Source organism: Ostrea edulis, chromosome 6, assembly GCF_947568905.1.
Source record: "Ostrea edulis chromosome 6, xbOstEdul1.1, whole genome shotgun sequence".
Lineage (NCBI taxonomy): Eukaryota > Metazoa > Mollusca > Bivalvia > Ostreida > Ostreidae > Ostrea > Ostrea edulis.
The window spans coordinates 15,822,307-15,848,492 of NC_079169.1; the positions used below are offsets into that span (position 1 = coordinate 15,822,307).

The 26,186-nt window shown below is 34.2% G+C and overlaps 1 protein-coding gene and 1 long non-coding RNA gene across 15 annotated transcripts in view; one reads left to right on the plus strand and one right to left on the minus strand.

The window, feature by feature from the left end:
* Positions 1 to 26,186, minus strand: part of LOC125647644 (zinc finger protein 27-like) — an 82,180-nt gene that overhangs the window by 10,186 nt on the left and 45,808 nt on the right. For 7 of the 14 annotated variants that reach the window (XM_056141685.1, XM_056141679.1, XM_056141678.1 and 4 more), the window contains 2 exons: positions 16,586 to 16,786; positions 15,942 to 16,357 (listed from right to left, as the gene is read on the minus strand). The gene's annotated coding sequence lies outside the window, so the exon portion shown is untranslated. Of the gene's footprint in view, positions 1 to 15,941; positions 16,787 to 17,735; positions 18,133 to 26,186 lie in introns of those variants that run through there. The other 7 variants (XM_056141687.1, XM_056141689.1, XM_056141677.1 and 4 more) reach the window with 5 other exon arrangements.
* Positions 1,499 to 4,835, plus strand: LOC130047157 (uncharacterized). Its single transcript, XR_008796204.1, has 2 exons — positions 1,499 to 1,630; positions 4,243 to 4,835. It is a non-coding gene; the product is annotated as an uncharacterized LOC130047157 (long non-coding RNA).

Consider the following 26,186-nt stretch of genomic DNA (forward strand, 5'->3'; position numbering starts at 1 on the left):
AATCAATAAACACCCGGCCCGTCGGGCCTATATGCCACTTTAAACGTTGATATAATAATATATAATGCAAATAATTGCGCATAATAACATTTTCTATAATTATATATACATACATGTGCATACATGTATAATAAGTATATAATGTATAAATAGCTCAGTTGTTGATTTTTCCAAATGTAATAGATTGTCTAAGAGAAAAGGAGGAGTACAAGTATTTTGCTAATTGTCTTGGGTAATTTGTAATTAACATTTGAAGAAACTGTGAAGCAATTAAGTGACATCATGGAACTTTTCCATGGTAGAGCATGACTGATAAAATGTTATCTTTGATGAGTTGCCTTTCTTTGAACTCCCTATCATGTTGTTCAGGTAGTTTCTTCAGGGAGATCCATGATGTCACGTGTGGCATTTTAAGATTGTACTATTTACATAACATCTAATTTGTCTTTCCCATTTTAGAACAGAATATGATTTTAAATTAATTAACACAGAATATTGACGTACATGTATGTATATGTGACCAATTATTTACTCTTCCAGAAAGAACAACATGAAATAAATTGTTAGTAGACAAAGTATCCCTGCCTTATTATAAGCTTTGTCCATATTGTATAACAGCCAAAAATCTACTTAAATTAATCTCTGTGCACCTGTAGAGCAAAGCTCCATTATATTCAATATAACCACACATTTAAATCAATGAGCACCCTGTATGGGGAATATTTATTTTTCCTTGACCACTGTTCCCTGCTGGGCATCAGGAGTGGACATTTAAATGCAGTTCTTACAATTTAAACCCTATGTAAATATATGTTTACCACGTTCACTCTTGCACCAATATTGGTGTCGATGTACAGTAAACCTTTGGAAAAACATAAGGGCCTGTCCAAGGTTACTTCTCTGTGTTAATCGCTTCATGAATGACTTTTTTTTTTACACATTGATTTGTTTGATAAATGTGTTGTGTTTTTAAATAAGTTATAAAGCTTAGGATACACCCCCACCCCATAAGCTTTCTCTTAAAAAAATATCCCATGCACATAAAAGTTAATTTACAGGAGATACACCTACTTACTTGTAAAAAGGAAAGGTCATTCAGTTGAGCCTGCACACAAATTGTTTTGAGAATTATCAATGAAATACTACTGAAATAGTAATACTAAACCATGGTTTTTGAACTTTCTCAACAACACCTTTGAAAATTGTTTTAAAATTAAAACTATGAGCTAGGACTAAATATATTCACAATTAACATAATTAACATGGCAAAAAATTACAAAAATAAAAAAAAAGACAGGTGAAAAAGCAAATGTCATCTCCATTTTCTTCATAAAGACACTGGTTTACATCTCCAGTTTTGTTTTCCAAGCATCACTTTAAAAAGTTCTATAATGCTCCGGTTCCCATTAGTTATTACAAGTGTTTATTGTACCATGTGATTCTCCTACTAGAACTGTTCTCACTGTAAATCAAGAATCTTTCACATCGTTTTCTGTTTGTGAATTTGTGGTACATATTGAAAAAGATGACTTTTCGTGACTTAAAATTTCGCAATTCTGTCTAAAAGAGGCTTTATTCTACGCATTCCACAAGAGCAATGGCAGGAATCTACAGGGAAGGATGACAAAAGGTTGGCTATCACGGTTTTTTAAAATAGTCACTTGTGATATTATATATTTTTCTAGAGTGATTGTAGGCATGTTACCTATTGTAAGTTTGTTTATGCATTTCAAATTTGACTTCATCAGAGCTTGTTATTCATTGCCCTTGCAAGTTTAAGTGTCCAGTCGCTAGGGGCTAAAACCCTGTGTATCGGACAGGTGGGAACGACAGGCCATCTTCACAGAGACTACTGCCCGTCTCTATCTAAATCTAGCCTCTATCTAAATCTAGCGAGCTGGTAACTTTACAGTTTTATGAACATTTATGAAACATGCATTGATTTTTTTTTTGTAATTAGAAATTGAGAATGAAACACAATTAAATATTTGTAACACTAAGGATGGACAACGATGCAATATGGAAAATACTGGTGAATTATGACTCTTACAAGAATATGATGACACATGAAACTTTTAAAAGAAGAAATATTCTTCAATTTTCAAGATTTCACTCATTACACACACAAAACTATCCCATGTATGGGGAAAATATAAAGCGTTTTGTGAAGTACACCAATGTGAAGCGTCAAAGTTCATACCCTTAACGAAGTACTTTCAAATATGAAATTTATTTCTAAATGACATGATAGTTTACAACTCCCAACTCAGGATTATATGTTACACTGTGCATTGAAAAATTACTTTCTCAAGTTTAAAAGACTGAAATGCCCACTAATCGTCACATAATGATATTAATATTACAAGTAATGAGTAAAAATGTATCAATTCTATATATTTAGCTATAGTTTTCACATTGCTTAGATTTATCTAATTCAGATAAATTTTTCACCCTTGATAGTCATGTCAAACTCTGCCACATATAACTCTGTATAGACTGGGTAGCGTAATGAATTGTACAAGTCCATCTTGTATATTTCCTATTTGAAATCAACCCTTGTGATACACGTTTTCTGATTGTAAGGCCAATTCAAAGTAATTAGTAGATTATCATCCAGGGTCAGCAAAAAGTAGGGGGCAGGTGGGAGGATTTTATTTTTTAATTTTTATTTTCTGAGAAAAATATTAAAGACAAACGAGTTTTTATTTCAACAGATCCGCATCATTTAATGGCAGATGGATATTAATCTATGCTATTTTCATAGACTAATTCCAGGTTAGGCTTTAATTAAAGGAAATAACATAAATATACCTAACTTCTTCAAGATTTACGTCTGTAAGAACGCGAGAAATTAAGAAAACCATATAGATCTATTAACGTCACATGGCTTTTCACGTTGCTATACCGGAAATGTAAACAAAAAGTGTAAATACCGGAGTCGGATATGAAAATATTCCAGAAAGTGCAAGTTTCGCAAAATAGACAAATTCGGGGCGGGCCAATTTTTGAGGGGCGGACGGGGATGATAATCTATCAATTAAGTTGAATTGGTCTAAACTTCAGTTTCTTTACTGCACTATGAATACATGCACCAAATACCTGAACACCTGCAAAATTCTTTTAATTTACCAATGGCAGAAAGGAAACACCTGACCCTACCTTTGTTTGGGGGTCAGTTAGTTGCCACATACCTAAATACCTGACCTGAATGCCCCCCCCCCCCCTCCCCTCATCGATATAATTTAACCAGTTTTCTTACATTACATATACTGTAACAGTGGTTATTTACGTTTGGGGTTAAATACGCATTTTTCCACATCCCACATTACGCGTGGGGTAAAAATATGCGGTAACTAAATATGATATATAGTATAATGTCAAATATTTATAACTATTCACGTGGGGGAAAATTATGTGCTTATTATGTGACCGCTTAAATAGTGTAAATTTCCCCCACGCGTAAATAACCACTTTTACAGTGAAAGTTAAGCCCCAGGTTTCAGTAACATGACAACACAGTCACAATATTAATGCAGTCTAATCAAATGACAGGAAAATGGGTTTCTCTATAACAGCACATTGAAATACAGAAAATTTATATTAAATGAAAGGTAGAGGAAAATTGTCATGTTAATTCTTGTCAGTTTGATATTATTAAACATCTGTCAGTTGCACTGTATGTAGAATATAGCATTCTTGTGGTTCCATAATACAGTTGTCAATTCTGTTCTCCATATGTGTTGGTCAGTTAGAATGTCTTGCAAGTTTAATTTAAGAAAATACAGAGTGTTAAAAGGTCATTATATGGATAAGGTCTATTTTGAGATACTGTAAAACATTCATATTTCATGAGACAAGTTGCCCAGTCCGCTTTATTAGCAAGACATAAATTTCGAGAACATTCAATTTGTTCACTATGCTGATAAAATATATATATATATATATATATCTGTATCTATCTGTGTGTGTATTGTCAAAAGGTATTATAATCTATTGGCTTTGTGATATTTTTATTATTATACTACTTGTGTAGATTTTTCTATTCTTACGTATTTCTGGATTATATACATATAAAATTTAAAAGAATAAAATCCAAAATGATCACACAATAATCAACAATCAGTCCCTGCTTTTTATTATGTGATCATTTTGGATTTTATTCTTTTAAATTATTTAACAACTGTGCCAATTTCTTCATTCATTTTTTGACATGTTAAATAATTTAAATTATATGGTTTCCAGTTGAGAGACTATTCATGCCAGGAGAGTCTACAGAGCTGGTTTGAAACCCAGGGAGCTACAGAATTGAGCTAGCCTGGAGAGACGTGACGGGGAGATTTCACATACAGAATTGAGCTAGCCTGGAGAGACGTGACGGGGAGATTTCACATACAGAATTGAGCTAGCCTGGAGAGACGTGACGGGGAGATTTCACATACAGAATTGAGCTAGCCTGGAGAGACGTGACGGGGAGATTTCACATACAGAATTGAGCTAGCCTGGAGAGATGTGACGGGGAGATTTCACATACAGAATTGAGCTAGCCTGGAGAGACATGACGGGGAGATTTCACATACAGAATTGAGCTAGCCTGGAGAGACATGACGGGGAGATTTCACATACAGAATTGAGCTAGCCTGGAGAGACATGAGGGGGAGATTTCACATTCTGAACTTTTTAATTTCACACTACATAATGTTGAATTCAGAAACCTTTCACGTCACATGAAATGATGCTATGTATAATCTATTGTTTTCATGCAGATTTGAATTTCCCCGACTTTTTTTTGTGTGCAGTGATTCAGAAACATAGTACAATAAAAATGAAAACCCAAAGCTCTCCAGAATATCATCTGCCAAACACATGAAATACTATTGGAGCCAAAGTTCAAATATTTTACAGATTTATAATTCAATGAAATTTTTCAATCAGGTGTGGACATTTAAGAAAAATAATTTCAGAATTAACTTTCCTGTTAATATATATTAATTTCATCATTACAAATGTACACATTTACATATTTTATATCAGATTTCATTTGATGGGAAATCATTTAACAATCAAAATTATAGTAATACACTAATATACAATATTGGACATAAATTGAGTATCATAATTCAAAGAAGTAATGGTCAGAATGCTTTTTTAAAAACATAACTTAATTGCTTCTAAACTTTTTGTATGTACATAATGAACAATAAAATATTTTCATGTGAAATCAATGCTCTCTAGATAAGTTGAAAAACTAATTAAATAAAATATGCAATAGAAACACTAAACAGTTTAATCATATCTAAACTTTGTGCAGATATACTACAAGGTGTCTAAGTGCATCAGTATATTTTGTCATCTGCCCAGTTCCTCTTCAATTCAATTCAATATATTGCAGAATATTTTTTTCACAAACATCCTCATATATATGACCAAAATGACCAAGTCCATTTACTGCCCATAAAATCCCAAACTTGATATGAAAAGAAAAATCCTAAACTTGATTTTAACCCCCCCCCCCCCAAAAAAACACCCACACCCCTCCAAACAAACTGCTGTGTCTTGCACATTTCAATTTCACTGAGAGAGAGAGAGAGAGAGAGAGAGAGAGAGAGAGGAAAACAATTACATTTTCACTTACAATACCTGTACATAAAAAGGGAACTCCTGATACTTCTGTGTGTAATTCACAATACTGAATGTCTTCTAAAGCACTATATTCGATTAGCCCTTTAAAATTTCATTGGTAGACTAAAAAGTCATCAGGAAGCAGTTCCTGTTGAAATTGCTTATGATGTCCATCACATACTCCCATGCAGGTAGGAAGAGAAAGTCAAACTGTTACTGAGTTGCATTGAAGAAAAACAGTTCTTGAACTAGCCTAGAGGCTCAAACAGTAATAGAAAGTGAGAAAAATCAAATCCAGGTACGTATTTAAAAAAAATAATTATCAAACAATTACATTAAGGTAAAAACACTAAACATCCATGTGAGAGCACTGATTTATAATTCATCAAAGAAATTTAACAACAATTTTGAAATTCAAGAAATGGTTTGAAAGAAATCAAAACTATTTTTCAAAAACTCCCCGTGGAGGGCCTCAGTGAGATAAAATGCAAAGAAGAATGTGTGACACAAGCTTTGGTATTGGTCAAGCAGTTATTACATAATCATTGTAAATCCTGGGAATGCATCCATTGTTCAGGTGAACAATAGAACTGGCCTGCAAAAACTAGCACAAAAGACCTACCACTGCTTGTGTCCAGATCAAGTTGACACCTAAAAACTGTGAAATTGTACAAGCTATATAGCAAAGGACTGACCAGTACTCTTAACACCACATGTTCTAACACTGTAGAAAACCACCACTGATGCATACATATGTTAAATTGAAGGCTCCAGTTCAGATTTTCAGTCTATACTAACAGTACAATTATTTTTTTAATCTATCAATAACCTTGAGGTTGTACACGATTTTGGTAAAAAAAAAAAAAAATGTTAAAAAATAAAAGTGCAAATGAACAAAACAATAATTTTGACAATCATGTCAATAAGCTCTGTGTATAATGTCAGGGACCTATATACTATATACTTTAAGTATATAGGTCCCTGGTAATGTTCATGATAAATTTTTTAGGAATTATTACATGTATGTATTGGGAAATTATTGTACGGTTATACATGACACTTTTTCTAAAACTACATTTTGATCTCCTCGATATGAAGAGTTCTTGTATGATTTTTGAAATAGGTTGAAATTGTGTCTTGTTGTAATCAGCAATATTACATATATCTGTATACTAATTAGCTCATCTCACGTATTGGATCTTTTGAACCTTAAAATTTGCAGTGTCCATATATACAATCTTCTGTACATATCTGAACCCTAAAACAGCCCTGGTAATAATACCTCTAGTTTTTTTGTAGAAACAATAAGATGCAAGTGAATTGTACCTGAAATATCATAAAAATTATATATACAATTAGTATAATCTTTATTGCTGAAGATATGCATCTTATGGCATACATGTTAACAGAAATATAAAAACAAGTTTCTACATGAGGAGTGTCACGCATGTCCATATAAACCTAGAAGAGTCATCTCGCTATAGATGAAAAAAAAAATCAAAATGTTTGGTAAGCCTTAATATGTACATAATATAATAGGTCTGACCTTCTCGTATATTAACAACACACATTGTACAATACAATTACTTACTACATTTATAGGGACTGCATTTATTCACATGTACACCGATAATAAAGATTCATCGGCGCTGTCTGTATATACATATATTTTGATATTTTTAAACAAAGCAGCTTACAAATTATACAGGCATTTTGTTGTAAAAAGTATCCTAAATTGCTAATCAAAAAGTGAATACCAGTAGGTCTGAGCCCTGTACACATTCCAACTGAAATTTGCATATGCTTTGTCATATACAAATTTCAATTTACGTCAATATTAAAGAGTTGGGTGAGCTTCTACTATCAAATTTTCAGTGAAAAGGAAATAAATGCACACCAGTTAAATGTCATAATGAACCTGAATTGTATAAATAAATCATAGGCTTTGTAAATCCCAGTTAATAATTTCGAGGCTGCCCCAGGCCTTTGTGATGTATACCATGAGTGCAGATGTGCACCACAACATTCCTCGGTAATCATTCCAGCTAAACATTCTACAGATCAGGGTTTTTAAGTTTTCCACCAGTGTTAGATAAAGTATATTGCATGCTGACATATGTAACATACTTTTCCTCTGTGTATCACAGAACTGAAGAGTATCACTATATAGCTAAAAGGCTGCACAACATTCACAAAGCATTTCGTTTTAAAATCATCTGTACATCAGAGCACCATGAACACATCTAGATATAAAGTGAAGATTAATTTTCTTAAAGCTCTGAGATTTATTTCAGGTCATAGTGACCTATTCTGACAAGCAGCACTATAAACAAGTAATCACTACATAATCCAAAACAGTAATTGTTTATCAAATTATCTAAGGCCAAGATAAAACAACTTTTTAACATTTGACCATAAACAAAATATTTCCGCAGATTAAAGTCTCATTATCTTAAAATTCTTTCCTGCCAGCTTTAAATATAAAACGTATTGACTGCAAGTTGATGCTTTAGTTTCGATGGTTATATAGAAAATCCTTACGCCAAGACAATAAGCAATAAATCACGCATGCTTTAAAATTCATGACAAATACAGTAAAAATGACTTTAGGATAAAAAATTTCAAACAAAAGATATTTCCCAATGAAAATTATGTAGCACAAATTATGAAAGTTTACTCAGTGATGGAACTATTTGCTGTATATACATATATGTATTTGCTCTTCTGGATGAGATTTTTTTAACAATCTGCCAAAAGCATTTTTCCCCACCATCAAAATGTAGTCAGAGCTAAGACTCTCTATACACTGCTCAGAAATACTTTTTAAAATTAAGAATAACATACCCTTTTAAAGTTACTGTATAAAGAGGTCATGGAATATGGAATACCGACCTTTTTTTTTTGGGGGGCCATTTAAAATAAGTGTATGAAGTTTTTGTAGACCATAAAATCATTTGAGAAATTAATCTTTGTTTACTGGGGTTATAACATATTAAAAGAAACCATTCAAATAAATAAAAATAACTTCATTGCAAGCTTTATAGATTACTATACAGTACTATATCCAAGGGCAATAATCAGTCTATGAGCAAATAAATTTCCATCTTTCTTTCGTGAGAATAATGAATAATGTCAGTTTTAGCATCCCTATATTTTTCATATTGACCAAAATAAATACCACCTTTAAAGTTTATGAAAATTTCCAATGAATCTCACCCCAAGAACATTATTTGGAGTATACTCTTCAATGTGCAATGTATGAAGTTTCTTAAAATGATCAATGAAAGTTCATGAAGAGAAAATTTCACTGTATCGAAATTATTTCAATGATCCACGCCCAATAATCGTATGTGGGGAAAAAATGAGGTCAGTGGGCAACACTGCTCACCCGTATGAACATATTATGGAGTAACTCTTTAATTATTACAGATCACAAAGGTTTATTACTCCTGGTCTCACCCGAAAAAATGTTTCATCTGGTGCAATATTTAGACATGCATTTCCTTCTTTTCCTCAAGGTAAATTATTGAAGTTGAAGAAAAAGTCACATAGATTACTTGCAGGTACATGAAAATATACATCAGCTATTTGATATCAAAGAACAATTGAAAGGACCTTTATATGCATTCAAACAAAAAGTCTATGGGCCAAATCCCTCCCCTCAGAGCAGTTGCATTTCCCCAGGGTGTTGTGGTGTATATAAACTTCAATTTACACTCTACAACAATGCTTGTGTATTAATTTGCATACTGTAGTTTTATGGTTCATGAGAAGATGATTGTCAAAGAATTTTCCCCACATATTCCAAATTTTAAAACTTTCAACCCTTATTGAGGTTCTGGGAGGGTCTATCCTTTGAAAAATCTTGAATTTGCACTGCATGATGTTTGCATGATGATTAATTAGACAAATCACAGCCTTGTGGTTGCTCAAAACAAGATTTTTAAAGAATTTTCCTTCATATTTTCCATTGTAAAACTTGAAGGATAAATACATATATACATACACATGATGTTTCTCACAATATAAATTTTTTTGTGATATTTCATGTACAATTATTTAAATATGAGTGAAAAATTCTTGACCGGACATAAAACAAACGTAAAATTAATCACTTGCATTCTTGGACTATCTCATTTTTCCCTTATCTACCAGGCCAATTTTAGAGTTGGCACATTTTGACAGTTTCTGGTTGTTGCATGTAAAGTCAGCTCTTATATGCATGTATTAGTTGTGAAAATATAGCAAAGAAGGAAAGAAAAATCTTTGGAACAATCTGGTATCGAACCCTGGAACCTTGCAAATTCAATGCTACTAGTCAGGTGATCAGTAAACAATGAACAACACAGGTCGATATACAAAATATAGTAATATTACTACAATATAAAAATGAAACTTATTTAAGAAACCATACAAGAACTCTTCATATTGAGATGAAAAAATAGTTTTAAAAGAAAATGTCAGAAACCTTACGCACCGCTGTGGTCCTGACTTGGGCTTATTTGTCATATTGTGTGATTATTCATCTTTATTGGTAAATATCTTAATAACTATTGTTTAACTTCATTGTATGAAAAAGCTTTCATGCAATTTCAGCCTTTCTGGTACAGTGGCTTTCAGAATATTTTTACCCCCTCCCCCCTTTTTTTTACTATTCACTTATTATTTCTCCTTGGAAGGAGGTATGGAAGTTCATTTAAGGATCTGCTTTGTGCTAAGTTTGGGTTTAGTTGAAATTGGCCCCATGAATCTTGAGAAAAAGTAAGAAAAAATGTGAAAAGTTTACTGATAATCTAAATAGCAGAGAGCTTTCACCTAATGTAGTGTTTCAGAAGTAAGGTTAAAAAATAACTGAAATGTTAATAAAGTATCACAATAGGTCAACTAATTAATCCATCACAAAAAACCAAACGTGATAAAAAGGAAAGGAAATTAAAATTACCCCATTCATTAGCATCAAGAACAAGAACATCAGTAATACTGATAAATACTCCCCAAACTGCATCTGACCAATGGACTTTTTCATATAAGTTGCACAATGATCAATACCTGTTGAAATTAAGTCTTTTTTCATATATAAGATATACATTGACTGACTTTGACCTTTACAAAAATGACCTAGAGTGACCTTTGTTTGAAATCTATTTGTCTATTACTTATTTGTGATATATGATCAATACCTGTTCAAAAACTGTTGAAATAAGGAAAGTTTTCCTCATGTAAAGTATATGTTCTGAGTGACCTTGACCTTTCCAAATTGATCTTGAAAGACTATGGTCATTTTCTGTTGAAATGAAGGTTTCTTTCATATACAAGGTATTTTAAAAATGTTTAGAGTGACCTTGACCTTTCAAAAATGACCCCAAGATACTTTGTTCCAATTTGAAATATTGTTGAAATGAAAGTTTTTTTCATATAGAAGGTATATGTTCTGAGTGACCTTGACCTTTCCACAGTGACATTGGTCCAAAAGCCCCTGTTCAAAGGAATATTTGTGATCAATTATAATAAATTTATGATGAAAGATTTAGGAAATATGTAAGACTAAAGTGCGATGGTCGCTCCAAAGTGTGATGGTCGCTCTAAAGTGTGATGGTCACGCCAAAGTGCGATGGTCTGCGCCAAAGTGCGATGGTCACACCAAAGACCGATGGTGCGGAGTTCAGTAACGTTTCTGAGGTCACGTCATTGTGACGTCATTCTTAACGTCTTTCAAAATAAAACCAAAGAAATGCAACACGTACGACAGTTACAGCAAGGTTTACACTGTTGAGGATAGTGAGAACGGCAAAGTACATTCGTTGTCGAACTCTCTACTTCGCCCAGACATTCTTTAATTCATGATCATTTATTACTTTGACGTACACGTATTAAATTCCTGGGGGTATGCTATAATACAAAACAGTCTATACGATTTCGCGTAGAAAATTGTGTTTAAAAACACGACAACTAAATGGTAATAAAATAAGTTCTTATTCTTATTTTTTGTGCATAGATTTTGCACGGATATTTTGGTGAAACAACACACAGTTGGTTCAGTCTATACCAAAACACTGTGTCGTTTACAATCCAATGGATGTCGGCGTGTCACACCATCGCACTTTGGCGTATCAGACCATCGCACTTTGGCGTGTTACACCATTGGAGTTTCGTGCAGATGATCGCACTTTGGCGGGACCATCACACTTTGGAGTCTTACAGATATAAGCTTGGTAAGAAAAGAAAAAATGCTGAACTTGGACCACTTAAAAATTACGAAGGTTTCCTTGGTGTTCATGAGTTCCAAGATGGTTGGAAAACTAACCGTATTTCTCTGGATATGAGTGGGAGATGCATTGCTGTTAAAACAATAAAAGGCATTTTGGTGCAGTTCTTTTTTCTTCTTCGTTCTTTCTATGCAATACAAGGTCAAGGTTCATGTATCTGGTTTGACAGTGATCTAAATATTTCAACAACTCTGATACTCAACTAATTTCTTTTATTCTTCAGGAGAATAAACATATATAAGCGAAAAGTGTTAAAGGCCAAACATGCAGAGTAAGGCATGTAGTCCTAATTTACTCATAGCAAATGATTTCAGATCTGACTCTCATTGGACAAACCTTGTGCCAATGATGGAAGGAATCTAAAACTGAATGCGAAATGATGTCATCGTACAAATATTATCCTCAATCCTCATTAATGTTGTAAAAGTGGCCCAATGACCACATTACTTAACTGTCGGATTCTCCATGAAAGGTGAAGATAACGAACAGTGATCAATCTCATAACTCCTATAAGCAATACAAAATAGATAGTTGCACAAACACAGACCGGCCCTGGACACACCAGAGGTGGGATGCTATTTCTTTCAGAGTTCTTGAAATATATTTCTGCTGTATCAGACATTTAAAATTTTATCAGTCAAATAATGAAATGTACTGTGAACTTTTACCGGTCCGAGGAAATTTTAACCAGTCAAATCCTTAGTCAAATCCTTCGGACTGGTAAATTTCAAGAACACTGTCTTTGGACCCTTTATCATTGCCACACATTGCACCAAGACTCATATATATGGAATTGGTCCATTAATGCAAGTAAAATTCAATGGGGAGGTCGAACGTTCGAATGTACAACTTTGCACCCTATTAAGTCTGAAACTAATCATGTCCTCTTCATGAAAAAAAAGATTTCTGCAAAAATTTGCACACACGAAGAAGGTAAAAAAAAAAAATTATCAATCTACAGCGTAGAATTATAAAGAAATACTGAGAAGTAGACAAAGGTACCAGAATTAATTAAGTCAACCACGACACTTAGAGTATATGTTCAAATCCATTTCGTCATCTGTCACGAATTTCTACGGAGTTAACAGTGTTGGCTTTACAATAAGGTGGGTTCAGTTCCGCTTCAGAATTCCGCAGGGAGGGTTCTTTAGTGTGTCACACCTACTGTGACACGGGATATATGTTTTTAAGGTCATCTCTGACGACCCGTGGCATTCACACCAGGTCTGATGCCGAGCGTTTGGCAATGGAACCATCACTACCTGTTTTAACGACTTAGGTCTGTCGTGGCCGGGATTCCAACTCCGACTTTCCACATGCGGCGTGAACACTCTAACCTCTAGACCACCGTGGTGGTCAAGCATCCGGACCACGAGTTGTTACTTGCCATGAGATAAGAACTCTTCTAAATGCTGACCTGAAGCAGGGTCACTAAAGCACAAAATGTAGATCAGAAGAAGCATATCAAAATGTGTCTCCCCCCACCCCCCCCACCACCCCCCAAAAAAAAACCCCTGTAGTCCTTCCCCACCTTCCATACCTTGTCAGAGGGGAACAAATAAAAATACCCTGGTAAGAATGGAAGTGTGTCAATAACACATTGTTAAGGACTGGTGTGGACCAATCATTTTCCAATATTATCAGGGACAAAATACATTTTCCCTTCACTTTTCATGTGTGCGTATAGCAAGTCACTAGGAGTATGAGGGAAACTCAACTGATGTTGCACTTAGCTAGAACAAATAGTAGTAATATTTATATAGTCACTGCATCAGGGGAACAATTGTTGAAACTTACTGAAGTTTGTCTTAAGTGTTTAAAATTATTCACACATCATTATCATAAAACATTCCGTGAATTCTTTCTGATATAAATATTCTCTAAGTCCATTTCCCTGACCTGTGATTCTTGCAATCTTGCTACAAGTCAATAGCTCAATTAGTCATTGCCTTGTTTGTCAAGCATAAAGTTCATGGTTCAAATCTCAGAGCTTTACTTTGGATGCCCCCATGGTAACATAAGTCATCTGGACCTTTTCAAAATCCACACTTGTTCTCTCAGCTACCAATTTAATCTCAGAACAAGCTATACTGATATGTAGCCGATAAATAAATTTTTGTAATTCATTTGAATATAGAGCTAAAATCAAGTCTTGGAGATGTAATGATATACAATAGTAGAAGGATATATGTAGTAGATTTCTATAAAAGTGAGTCCAAGAACGAGAGCAAAACACAACCCAATTTACATTGCACATCCCCAGCAAAACAACCTCAATTATTTAAGATAACAGAGAAGAAACATGTATTTTTAAAGAGTCTCTTCTTTTTCAATTGGCATAGATTATATGGCACGTAGGTTTCACTTCATTACTCTGCAAAAACCCAATGGAATTGTTTGAAACACACACCCCTCTGTAACTATCAGAAGCATCTATGAATGAAGCTGTGCAGAGAATTTGATCTGACGAAAAACATACCATTATTCAAACATGTCTTGTGCATCATTGGGCTTTAACAATTATCTTCCTATAATCTCTTAAGAGCCTCTTTGTAAAAGGTGCAATTATGCAAACTCGTGACCTATATACTGTCAGTGAAAGGAAATTGACATGGCCAGTGACTATATTTGGTCACACAGCCAATGACTGCAAGTTTATGTGCATGGGAATCCCGTCCATGGCCCCAAGAGATTACATTGAATTCAAGCCAAGAAATTCAAAAGAAATGTTTTCATCTCTAGATAAATATTTTGCTGCACTCATATAGAACAAAAATTTTAATGTACGCAACAAGCAATTAACTGGGGTGGCTTTTCAGTCGTGATCAGTCAAGCGATCAATGCACACATCTCTCCCACTCAATTCACGTAAAACTGCATAAGTTGTTTTTTCCTGTCCAATATATATGCACTTCAAACTATATACATGTACACCAACATTTCTCCATCAGAAGAGATGCAAAGGTTAAATCAGTTTTCACTCCATTCAAATTTATGTTTTGTTTTTGACAAAAGAAATCTACTGTAACAGAGATACCAAAGAGGCAATAAATATTGGTTTTTTAACAACTCTTTGTCGGGGGTAATTTAAATGCCTATCAAATATATAGAGTAATGATCCTAAATGGCCAATTCACAAATTGACATCATGGCAAATATGTGCACGAACATGCAACCCTGTAGAAGTGTACAACACAAATTTGACTGTTGTGGGTTTTGTGGTTTTTTCTTTTTCCTTTTTTTTTTCTCAATGTAAAAACCTGTGTGAAAATGTATATTTCTCAACAAAAAGGACTATACTACAAATACTATGACCCTGATGTTTTGTAATTCAATATCGAGAATAAGTACAAGTGTCAAACGGCAGTCCCTACTGAAACACCTTGTTGCATGTCAAATTACATTGAGATAATAGATTTTCCAGTTTTTATTTAATCAATGTTCAGAAAGCAGGAGGCTACTATGTGAAGATGTCTTATTGATTTTTCCCCCCTAGTTTTATACTGCACACCAGAGGCACAGTGGAGCAGCACTAAATGTTGTGTTTCCTCGATACACTTTTTTCCTGCCATTTTTTTTTTTTCAAATGAATGTAACTTGCATCATCATGACAACATAAAAAAAATAAATTGAAAACTCAAATATTTGAGCATGGAAAAAACAAATTTAAATCTCCTATCTATCAGGGAAAAGGGACTCAAATCCATTTACAGCATTTTCCACTAATTGATTGCAATTCTTTTTATCCGAGTTGAATGATAAATTTCCTGTTCAGTGCCCCCTGTACATTGCAGCACTAGTAGGTGTATATATATGCAAGATAAGGGGTGACCTAAATAGCTTATAGTGCGCTGCATATACACACACCTGACTTTAAATCCAAAAAAAAATCTATATTTAACTTCCATTGCTAATGCATTAGTCCTTCAATATAATCTCATTTATATTTTCTATCTCAATAGCCTTAAAAAAAATTCAGAAAGTTAAATGGCTAGAGTACAATGCCATATAAATGTTTTAAACCTGCCTCTTTTTAACTGATTTTTTTGTAATTACCTGTGAAAGTGACTGGTGAAAAATGCCCACATCCTTCTGTCCAAATAAACCATTAAGGACAGTGGTGTCCGATTTTTCTTGCCCCTGTTGGTCATTATGGAATGAAGTGACCACTCTTTTCCCTATCTGCTTCTCTGCTCTGTCATACTGAAAGGCTTATCTCTAAGGCAGGCCCCCTTCCTCTTTGATTGATTTGCTTATTTCATCAATGAAAGGCAATTGCATATGAATTGCACTGAAGCATGTTGTGGGGTCGCTCACTGTGTCACTTGCATACAGGTTGTCAATAAATCCACAGTTTGTATTGTACGGCTATGATGTGTAAACACTACGTCTTCTGTTACATAGTTCTGTAAAAACGGCCTGTCCAGTTCTCTTAATTCACTGTTCACAGCACATGCCACTTACACACATATCTACAATTAAAGTGAACAGTTGAAGTTTTTAAGAGGGATGACGTAGCCAGCACTGTTTATAGTATGTGATACACCTGGGTGCACATTCACTAAAAACAAACTCCAATCCCTCTCATTGAATCTGATTTCCTACAACTTCCTACGATTATCTCCCGATTTTTTTTTTTTTTTTTACCTATACACTGTGACACACACACTTGTCATTAGTCAGTCTAAAAATATCTATACCATAACACCATTTCCAGTGAGAATGAGGTCTTTCCTTGAACGGGATGAAGCGAAATACCAATTTTTCCCCCTCTCTTCCCTTTTTTGAGTGGACGCAAGAAAGATTGTAAATAGTTAAAAATCAATCCCGGCCTTTGTAGCTGCCCGCATGCTGTACATTGCGTTGCTCTTTCATAATGTGGTCATTTAAATCCTTCCTACCTGCAAGACAAGAATGGAATTTAACAAAAGAACACACCTTATCGCTGTGTTTACCTGGCAGTGCACAGAGAACTATAAATCCATACCTATCTATGTGAATTACATTAAACTGCAAATGAATTATGTGCATACAGGTAGAAGAATGGGGCCGGCAAGGGCCGATTTGGTATTCTAATTAATATCATTTCCTTCATTTTACAGTTTTATAGTTGAAATCCTTAGTACAATCCACTTATGGCTGTGAAGGCCGTTGGTTCATTAACCAGCAATACTTTAAACTGACCACTAATTAACCAATGTTTAAGAGCTAACTGGCATGGGAGAAAATATTGTCTTCACTTGTGAAAATATTCTGAAATACGATCACCAATCTGTATGAAAGGTAAATGAAGAAAAAGACACGGGTATACATGTATCGTATTCACTTTCATTTGTGAGAAAGTTGAAAGAGAGAAAGAGAGAAAAAAGTATCTAAGAATACTGCAAAGATTTACAAACAAGATAATTTCTGTCAGCTACTGCACTCCCAACAGGAAGAAACTGTTAATGTTTATGTTAAATGAAAATTGATTCAAAATCTGTGTGCCAGGTTATTTCAAGCATAAGGGTTAAAATCCTTTTTATCTTACACCTCAAAACATTTAAACTACACAGATGGCAAGTATCTTTAGAAATTAATTATCTAGCACATAAAACTGACTCATTTACAGATCACAGAATAAAATCTGTACAGTGACTCTGATATTTCCCCACTTTGAAGAAAATTACACTTCAGCATCATACCAGGAGTAATTTCCCTTGAAAGCACACTATACATCCATGTTAGCAAGATTTTTAAATAAATCACATCAATTTTATCCATTACAGTTATGATTTCACACTTGCATGCAATTGTATACACAAGGTGGCAATGAGAAAAAGAAGAAGCTACAGAAAATCGTGTACAAACCCAAACAAATACAACAGAGGAGTGAAGCATGTAACCATCAAATTCCTTCACAAATGTTTCCAAGAAATTTCAGGGAAAAAATCCATATGCTACAATAAAAACAATCTCCAGTATAATCAAATTCCACTTGCATCTTCTCCTTGCAGTGTACACAATTTTTTTCTGGATGAATTTGTGGAGAGTAGAGAAAAATCTATACTTTTGATATGAGGTTAATAGTTTAACACTTTTTATGTTCCAACTCAGCATGTATTTCTCGGCTTAAAATTGCATCCAACACTGGCATATGCAACACACATCAATAGATGTAATACATATGCAGGGAGAGGAGGGTTGTTGAACTCCAAGGCCACATCCCATATGGAGCTGCCTTCTTTTTCTTTTGATATCTAAATTTATTTTTAGTGCAGTTTGCATACTATAGCTGTTCTCATTAACAAGTTTATAATCTCTCTTTCTCTCGATCTCTCTCTTTCTCTCTCTCTCTGTAGATTATAATTGTTTGTTTTACAACATTGATCCTGGTACACATTATTAATACATTACTAATTTTGCAGTGCTGTACATGTAATAAAGAAACTATTATCCTGAAATACATTCTGCAGGACTAATGAAACACTGATTTGATCTGATAAATCAACTATCTAATTCCTCATCTAAATTACAACACTTGTACACAAGAGACATAGATAACCACACAAGTACTATTTAAACAATAAAATGCTTTCTTTGTTGTTTTATCAGGTGATGAAAGTAGCAAGTACTGCAGAAATAACTCATAACCCGTCTTATACAATTTTTTTCTGCAATGATTGCTACATGTACCTTTTATTGTTTATATTTCTATGCATTTTTTAAATATATAAACTAGATTTAAGTACTAAAATATCACACGACCCATTCATTACTTTACACGGAATAGCCAATGCAACCTTTAACCTTGACGATCTCCATATTTGGTAATGATTACAAGCATGTGGTACTTTAAAAAATGGATCGAACTAGTTTGCAATAAACATGTATTCATTGTCACAGATGAAAGCAAGATCAATTTCAAAAGAAATGTACAAGAGAAAAGATTCAGCGAATGTAAATACTCATACAGTAAACTTTGTTTATTTCGTATTTCAGGGGTAAGCAATATACATTATAAGTGGTGTATTATTTAACTGAAAAATTGAAATTTTGTTTTTAAATCAAATTTTGATTTTATGAATTACCTTTGCCATGCACCCCATTTCTGGCTGCATTTTTTTATTCCAATAAGATTTCGATTCTGACATTCAAAAATCAAATAAAAATGGACATATTGGTAATAGCAGTCTGATCAGTACATATTTGTTTATGTTCAACAAAGCCTCTCAGTGTAGCTAATGCCGAAAAAACATCTCCCTTGCATGTAATACAATAAAATATTGTTATTTAAACCACCCATCTTTGTTATTTAAAACCATCAATCTAAGAAATATGCCTGCACAAAATTTTTAGCCTTCTGTAAATTAATATTGGTCCATCTGTAATAATATTGATCAATCGAAAGGAAACTTTTGTTTTGAAAAAGGTCTCCTAATTGGTGGGGGGTTCGAGAGGGGGGTCAGGGTGCGATATCTTTCTGAAGGTGGACTTACTCCCCATTATCAATAGCCTCCAACAGTTTGCCTCGTTGAGATTGTATTTAAAGTTGTGTGTTTCTTCTTCCACAGTACTATTGTCTAAGGACACAGCTATCCGATTAATCGGCATGGTCATTTCTATTTCATTAGTGACTACAGTGGAATTAAGTTAAAGGCAGATATGTTAGAAGCAATCTGATTAAAACCAGATCCTGAGATCCGCTCACTTAGATCGCTACACTAGGATCTGACGTAACCCCATAGGGGGTCATGTCCGCATGACCTTTCGCTTGGAATATTCATGAGAACTATCAGCCAGTCAGATTGCGTCATACAGACAATGATGGCTATTTAGGCGGTTCCTAGCAATTCGTAAACAAATTGATGTAATCTCTCTCCCACGAAGTTTATTCCACACTGTAAATTTGTATATTCTCGCATAACGAATTTTAAACTTTCGCAATAATGCCTAATCTATTCCGTTCATTCAAACAACAAAACGTACAATATGAAATACCCAAATTAAATTAATTGTGAATTCAGATTTATGTATGAATAGGGACGGGTACGAATTGAATAGTTTTCAAGATGGTTTACTTAAATAACGCGAGGAATATAACGCCAGTCGACGTAAACGGTGCATTGTGACGTCGCATCTAGCTGCGATATGTTTTCTTTCAAACCAAACAATCGCAGCCATTTTCCTTTAATTGTGAACTCCATCGGGATTTTTTAGCGTTTGAATGAAAGAAAACCCGCAGAGAAAACAGACGTTGTTTAAATCGCATGTTTTGAAAGGTGTGCAGTCGTTTGTTAAACGCACAGCCATTTTTTTCCCCCTTTTTTTTTTTTTTTTTTTGCATCTCTAACGTAAATAATGACGCAAAGGTTCATGGGAGAAAAATTATCGTTGGTATAAATCGACTGGGTCAATTTGATTGGCTTAACGAAAGGTCATGCGGATGTGACCCTATATGGGGTTACGTCAGATCCTAGTGTAGCGATTTAAGTGAGCGGATCTCAGGATCTGGTTTCAATCAGATTGTGTTAGAAGCAATATTTTTCAATGAATTATATAGCAAAAATACCCATGATCTGATCTCACTACTTTATAAACAGGAACTACTTTATGTTAGTGGATACACTATATGTTAAGAATACTGTATATCATTTAATTTTTTTTTTTTTTTTTTTATATATTACCATCTTTTTGATTCATCTCTCTGAAAAGCACTGTAAAAGGTACCTACACAATATTGTAAAAAAAAAAAAAAAAAAAAAAAAAAAAAAAAAAAAAAAAAAATCTATGTAATGCAAAAGTCTCAGTTCACAGTAACCCAGCGCATTCACACATTTCTGAAGTACTGCGATCAGTAGCTAAGAAAACCAATATCAGTCACCTTGTACTTGAGAAAATATTTTTCATATTCATCTTTTTTCTTGTACATAGTGTTCAAAATAATGGATTTTCTGTTTTTAATCATGTTGCTCCAAGACACACATTTTTCCTTTTTGTGCCATCACCACTTCCCAAGTTAAGAACAGTTCAATAAAATGAATTAACAAAGACTTTGTTAACTGAATGATTATTTTCTCTTGCACAAATCATTTTATATCATTATCACCCTAAGACAGTGGTTGAGGGTCTTACAATCAGTGGTTGAGGGTCTTACAACCAGTGGTTGAGGGTTTTACAACCAGTGGTTGAGGGTTTTACAACCAGTGGTTGAGGGTTTTACAACCAGTGGTTGAGGGTTTTACAACCAGTGGTTGTGGTTGAGGGTTTTAAAATCAGTGGTTGAGGGTTTTACAACCAGTGGTTGAGGGTTTTACAATCAGTGGTTGAGGGTTTTACAATCAGTGGTTGTGGTTGACGGTTTTACAATCAGTGGTTGAGGGTTTTACAATCAGTGGTTGAGGGTCTTACAATCAGTGGTTGAGGGCTTTACAATCAGTGGTTGAGGGTCTTACAATCAGTGGTTGAGGGTCTTACAATCAGTGGTTGAGGGTCTTACAACCAGTGGTTGAGGGTTTTACAATCAGTGGTTGAGGGTTTTACAATCAGTGGTTGAGGGTTTTACAACCAGTGGTTGAGGGTTTTAAAATCAGTGGTTGAGGGTTTTACAATCAGTGGTTGAGGGTTTTACAATCACTGGTTGAGGGTTTTAAAATCAGTGGTTGAGGGTTTTACAACCAGTGTGATGCAGATTATTAGTGATAAACAAAGAGTATGTAACAGACAAGTACCGTGTGCCTCTGCTGAGAATCAAACCATGGACAACTGGCACAACAGTCCAGTGCTGTACTGATCGAACGATAGGGTTAACCTTCTAGCCAGAACTAGCAGGAAGGCCATATATGTAACACTACCACATCCCCCCCTCAAGAGAGAGAGACATTCCTCAAAGTGCCAGCGCCTGTGGAGTGAAGTTCTGTGGGGGCAAATATATCAACAATCAAAATGGTACTTTATACAGACACTAACTCCTTTTCCCACCCCTTCAAATATTTCTGTTCTCTTCAAAAAATCTAATATTTAGAAAACACTTTGAACAATATACAAGACAGATAATGAAAATTGCAAAGGTGTTCTGAAAGGAATACGGCTACTTGCGAGAAAAAAATCACTTTAGGTAATATCATATAGTTAAAAATGTTTTCATATAGTCCGTTTTCTACCTCTGTTAGGGGCAAGATGAAAAGATTGATGTTGGATAAAAATCTAAATTCAAATAGTTAGGGGGAGGGGGGATAAATTCTCCCGTAAGTTTCTGTCATCCAACATTGATTACACTTTAGTGGAAAAAGGAAAAAGACAAGCGACTGTTAAAAACTACATAATAATATTACATTTTAATGAGTATTTAATGGTTTTAATGTAAATTTTCATTTGTGAATAAACAGTAGAAAAGGTATACAGATCGTATGTTTGTACTTGTTAATCGATTAATTTCAACATTCATCATATTTCGATTTAAAGGGGGGGGGGGGGGGGGGGGTCTTAGTGAAAACTATGTGAATTTAGTTTTTTGTCAGATATTGAACTTTTGATTTTGTCCCTTAAAGAGACAATTTGGACCTAATTGAATATTTTTAATTTGTTTAATTGACCTACAAAAATGCTCCAGCTAACTGAAATACTTTTATTACAATTTCTCTCATGAAATTTATATTTAATTCAATACATGAAACCTTTGAGAAGTGTTCACTGAAATGATAATTTCTTCACTTTTATCACCCCCCCCCCCCTCCCAACATTTTAGCGATAAAATATTTTTCCTACTTACCCATGAATATTAGTATATACATCAACATATATAGTACCATAATAAGTCCAATTCAAACACAGACATATAAAAAGATTAAGTGTGGATTCTTAAAAAAAAAAATTCTTGAAAAGGTGAGCCTTTGACAGCTGATCATAACATTGTAGGTTTTATTTTCTATATGAGGGATTCGGGGAATGCTCAGATGAAGAAAACTTTTTGGCTGCTGGTTTCAACCGTTTTGAATTAATAGTGTTAGTATCAAGTGTCAAATTTTCATGTCTTGAGAAAATGTATCTCAGTAAGAGCCTCGATTCCACAGCTGAACCATGTTCGTTCATCCTGGTATTTCACTTTTTCCTGTTTGTGGAGTGTGAATTAGAATTACCTGTAACATGAGACCCATGGGCAACAACACTCACCTTAGCAGATGCACATTCCCAATCAGGGTCTGTCCTTACCCTGGGGATCATAATGTGAACAAAGTTGAGTGCATTCTATGAAAACATGATAGGAATGGCATATTTTGTTTTGAAAAATGATCTTTGTGCATGGTTCTTGAGATGACTATATCAATAAATTTTTCCTAAATACTTTTACATAAAATATCAATCCTGGCCACGGTTGTTGTAGTTTGATAAGACCTGAATCTAAAATAAATAAGGATTCTTACACAATCATTTGGAAAATTGAGTGGTTCTTGAAATTTTTTATTTTCAAAGAAGCTTCCAACATATTTCTCATTTAACCTTTAAACCCAAACCTGGAGGTCTCAGTTTGAACATAATTAAATCTAGTCACCACCTGAGGATATTTGTATATATTGAATTGTCATATATGACAATACATATCCTTGTGTTTCTTAATCAGAGAAGATTTTCTAAGAATTTGACTATATCTTCCTATGTAAAACTTCAAACTTCTATTACAGATCCACCCTGGTGCCAGTCATAATTTAAACAAAGACTCTACAATGTATAAGGTGTTCTAATATCAGTTTGACAAATTGTACACGAATGGTCCTTGAGAGGAAGATTTTCAAAGAATTTTCCTTCACACATTTCAATGTAAAAATTCAAAATTCTATTATAACCATACCCAGGCTTGAGTAATAATTTGCAACACGAAATGATTTTCATATGACAAATTCTATTTGTGATTCTTCAGCAGAAAATATTTAAAGAATTTTGTTACATATGAGTCTTTCTATGTAAAACATTCCACCCAGTTAGCCCTCTTCTGTCCCTGAGAGAACTTTCATGCATGTTTTGGACATTACAAAATGCAGAGTTTTTAAAAAAAGTTTTGTAAACAACACCTACTATTTTCCCTATTTCCTTATTATCTCTCCTTGGTAGGAGGAGTAGTTCTTAATTTGAGGACACTTGAATTCCCCTAACTCGATAGCTCTCTGTGCTAACTGTGATGGAAATTGCTGCAGGGATTCTTAAGAAGAAGTTGAAAATGTGGAAAGATTACAGACAGGCAGACAAATATAAACCAACTTCTATCACAAAACCACACTCGAGCTTTCCACTGAGTTAAAAACGAAGAAAATAAGAAATTGAAATCATTTGGTAATCCTCATCAGCATAGTTTAGAAATAAACTGACTCCAAAAAAATTATACAGCCTGATTTATGATCTTTTATGTCAATTTATTATAGCGCGAGTGACAAAGTTAATATTTATTACGACGAAATATATTTCTGAGCAATTAAATTTACACAAAATGTAAACATAATCCATTCAATTAATATGTGGCCTCTTTCTGTAAGGTCTGAAAGTTTTTCTTGTTCCTTAATTTAAGTCATGCAATTAGTAAATCATCTTATCCTAGAAATTATACAGGCTCTATAAACTAGACACAAAAATGATACTTGTGTGACCAATTGATCAAAACAATTCTATACTGGAAATAAAGTCAATGTATTACTTCTCTAACACTTCTAATGCTTGATATGATTATAATACTGTGTGCACAAATATTTTCTTAAATTACAACCGTCAATGAATAAATTTCTTGCTATTTTTAAGCTAATTTGTATATGTCTATATGACACATTTTTCATCTTAATTTAAGATATATATCATCAGGAAAATCACGTGACAATCATGATATCAAGTGGTAAAAGGTGTTTTTCATTTTACAAAGTTAAAGAAAGAATATTCAGGAAGTCTTTTCATAGAGGCGTACCTACACCAAATGAATAAATGCAATGTATACAGAAAAACAACTTTTCTCAAGACATTACTATCACACAAGACACCATGAATACCAATACATTAAAAAACTAATTAATACACTGAGCAGATCTCCGTTTGTTACCTTTACTACACATAGATATATTTAAGAAATGAACAGCACTTTTTTGAGCTGTTCATGGTCAGTATGAACGAATTTGGATTTGAGACCAATCGCGCTAGCGATTCACAGAGAATTTGCCTCAAATCAAAATCCATTCATATTGATCATGAGCAGTTCAAAAGTGCTGTTCATTACTTATAGCTATATTCATTTACTCAATCGCCATTTGTTTACATTGCTTGTACATAAGTCAGGAAATACTTTGTTGCATAAAACGAACTCCTAAGATCCACCTATGTCACAGTCGTATTGTGACGTACGTCAAAACATAGACATGACATCACACTTTACTCTGCCTTTTATGTCAACATTGCACTGTGCACTGTATTTTGGAGCTAGGAGACCACAAGATTGGGATGATGATCCAAGTAAGTTCACAATCTTAATCCGGGGTGTGACTTTGCAAGATCTTTGAACACGTATTTTTTCAAATCATTAAGCTCTCTCAGTCGCGTGCTTAAAACTACAGTATAATTTGTCCAAACCGGCCTCTGAGTACTTCGGTGCTCTGTCAATTCCGGTCACAAAATATAGTTCCTAACATTTCTTTAACAAATCCTTTATTAATAATTCCCTGTACTCCGGATACTGCGTATTCTGTATACCGGCCGGCTTACACAGTCCCAACTGCTATCAATTAACTTTAATAATCCTGTGTAAACCGGCCCCTCGACGATACACCAACCTAATTGTTACGCCAGTCGTATTTGGATTACACAAGGTCCCAACTGCTCGTAATTAGCTCTGATTATCGTATTTAAACCAGTCACCCCACTATGACCAACCTGTCGATATTCGGTCGATCACACGCAGTTTACACAAAGGGTGTCTCAAGGGAAGCCACAGGTAAGTAAAAGAGTGCAACTGGTGATGAGTCGTAATCAGTTTAAAATAAAACCAGATTTTTGGAAATGCACTTTTCAATTATGACAGCACCAAGTACGAGGTAATGGTGCACGAGCCTCCCCCATAACGGCAGAGATGAGAACTGACAATAAAAGATAAAGTTCAATTAATCGATGAATTCGATACATTTTCTAGGAATGAATCAAAATCGTCAACAACCCAGTCATGTTTTCCAAAAGCAAGGTAGACCTCTCGGAGCTCTCCGGCGAGTCAGACAGTGATAATATACAGTTAAGTTAGCTTAACTCGCCATATCCGGTCGATCACTCGGCATTACATCAGTATCCGTTTTACAAATT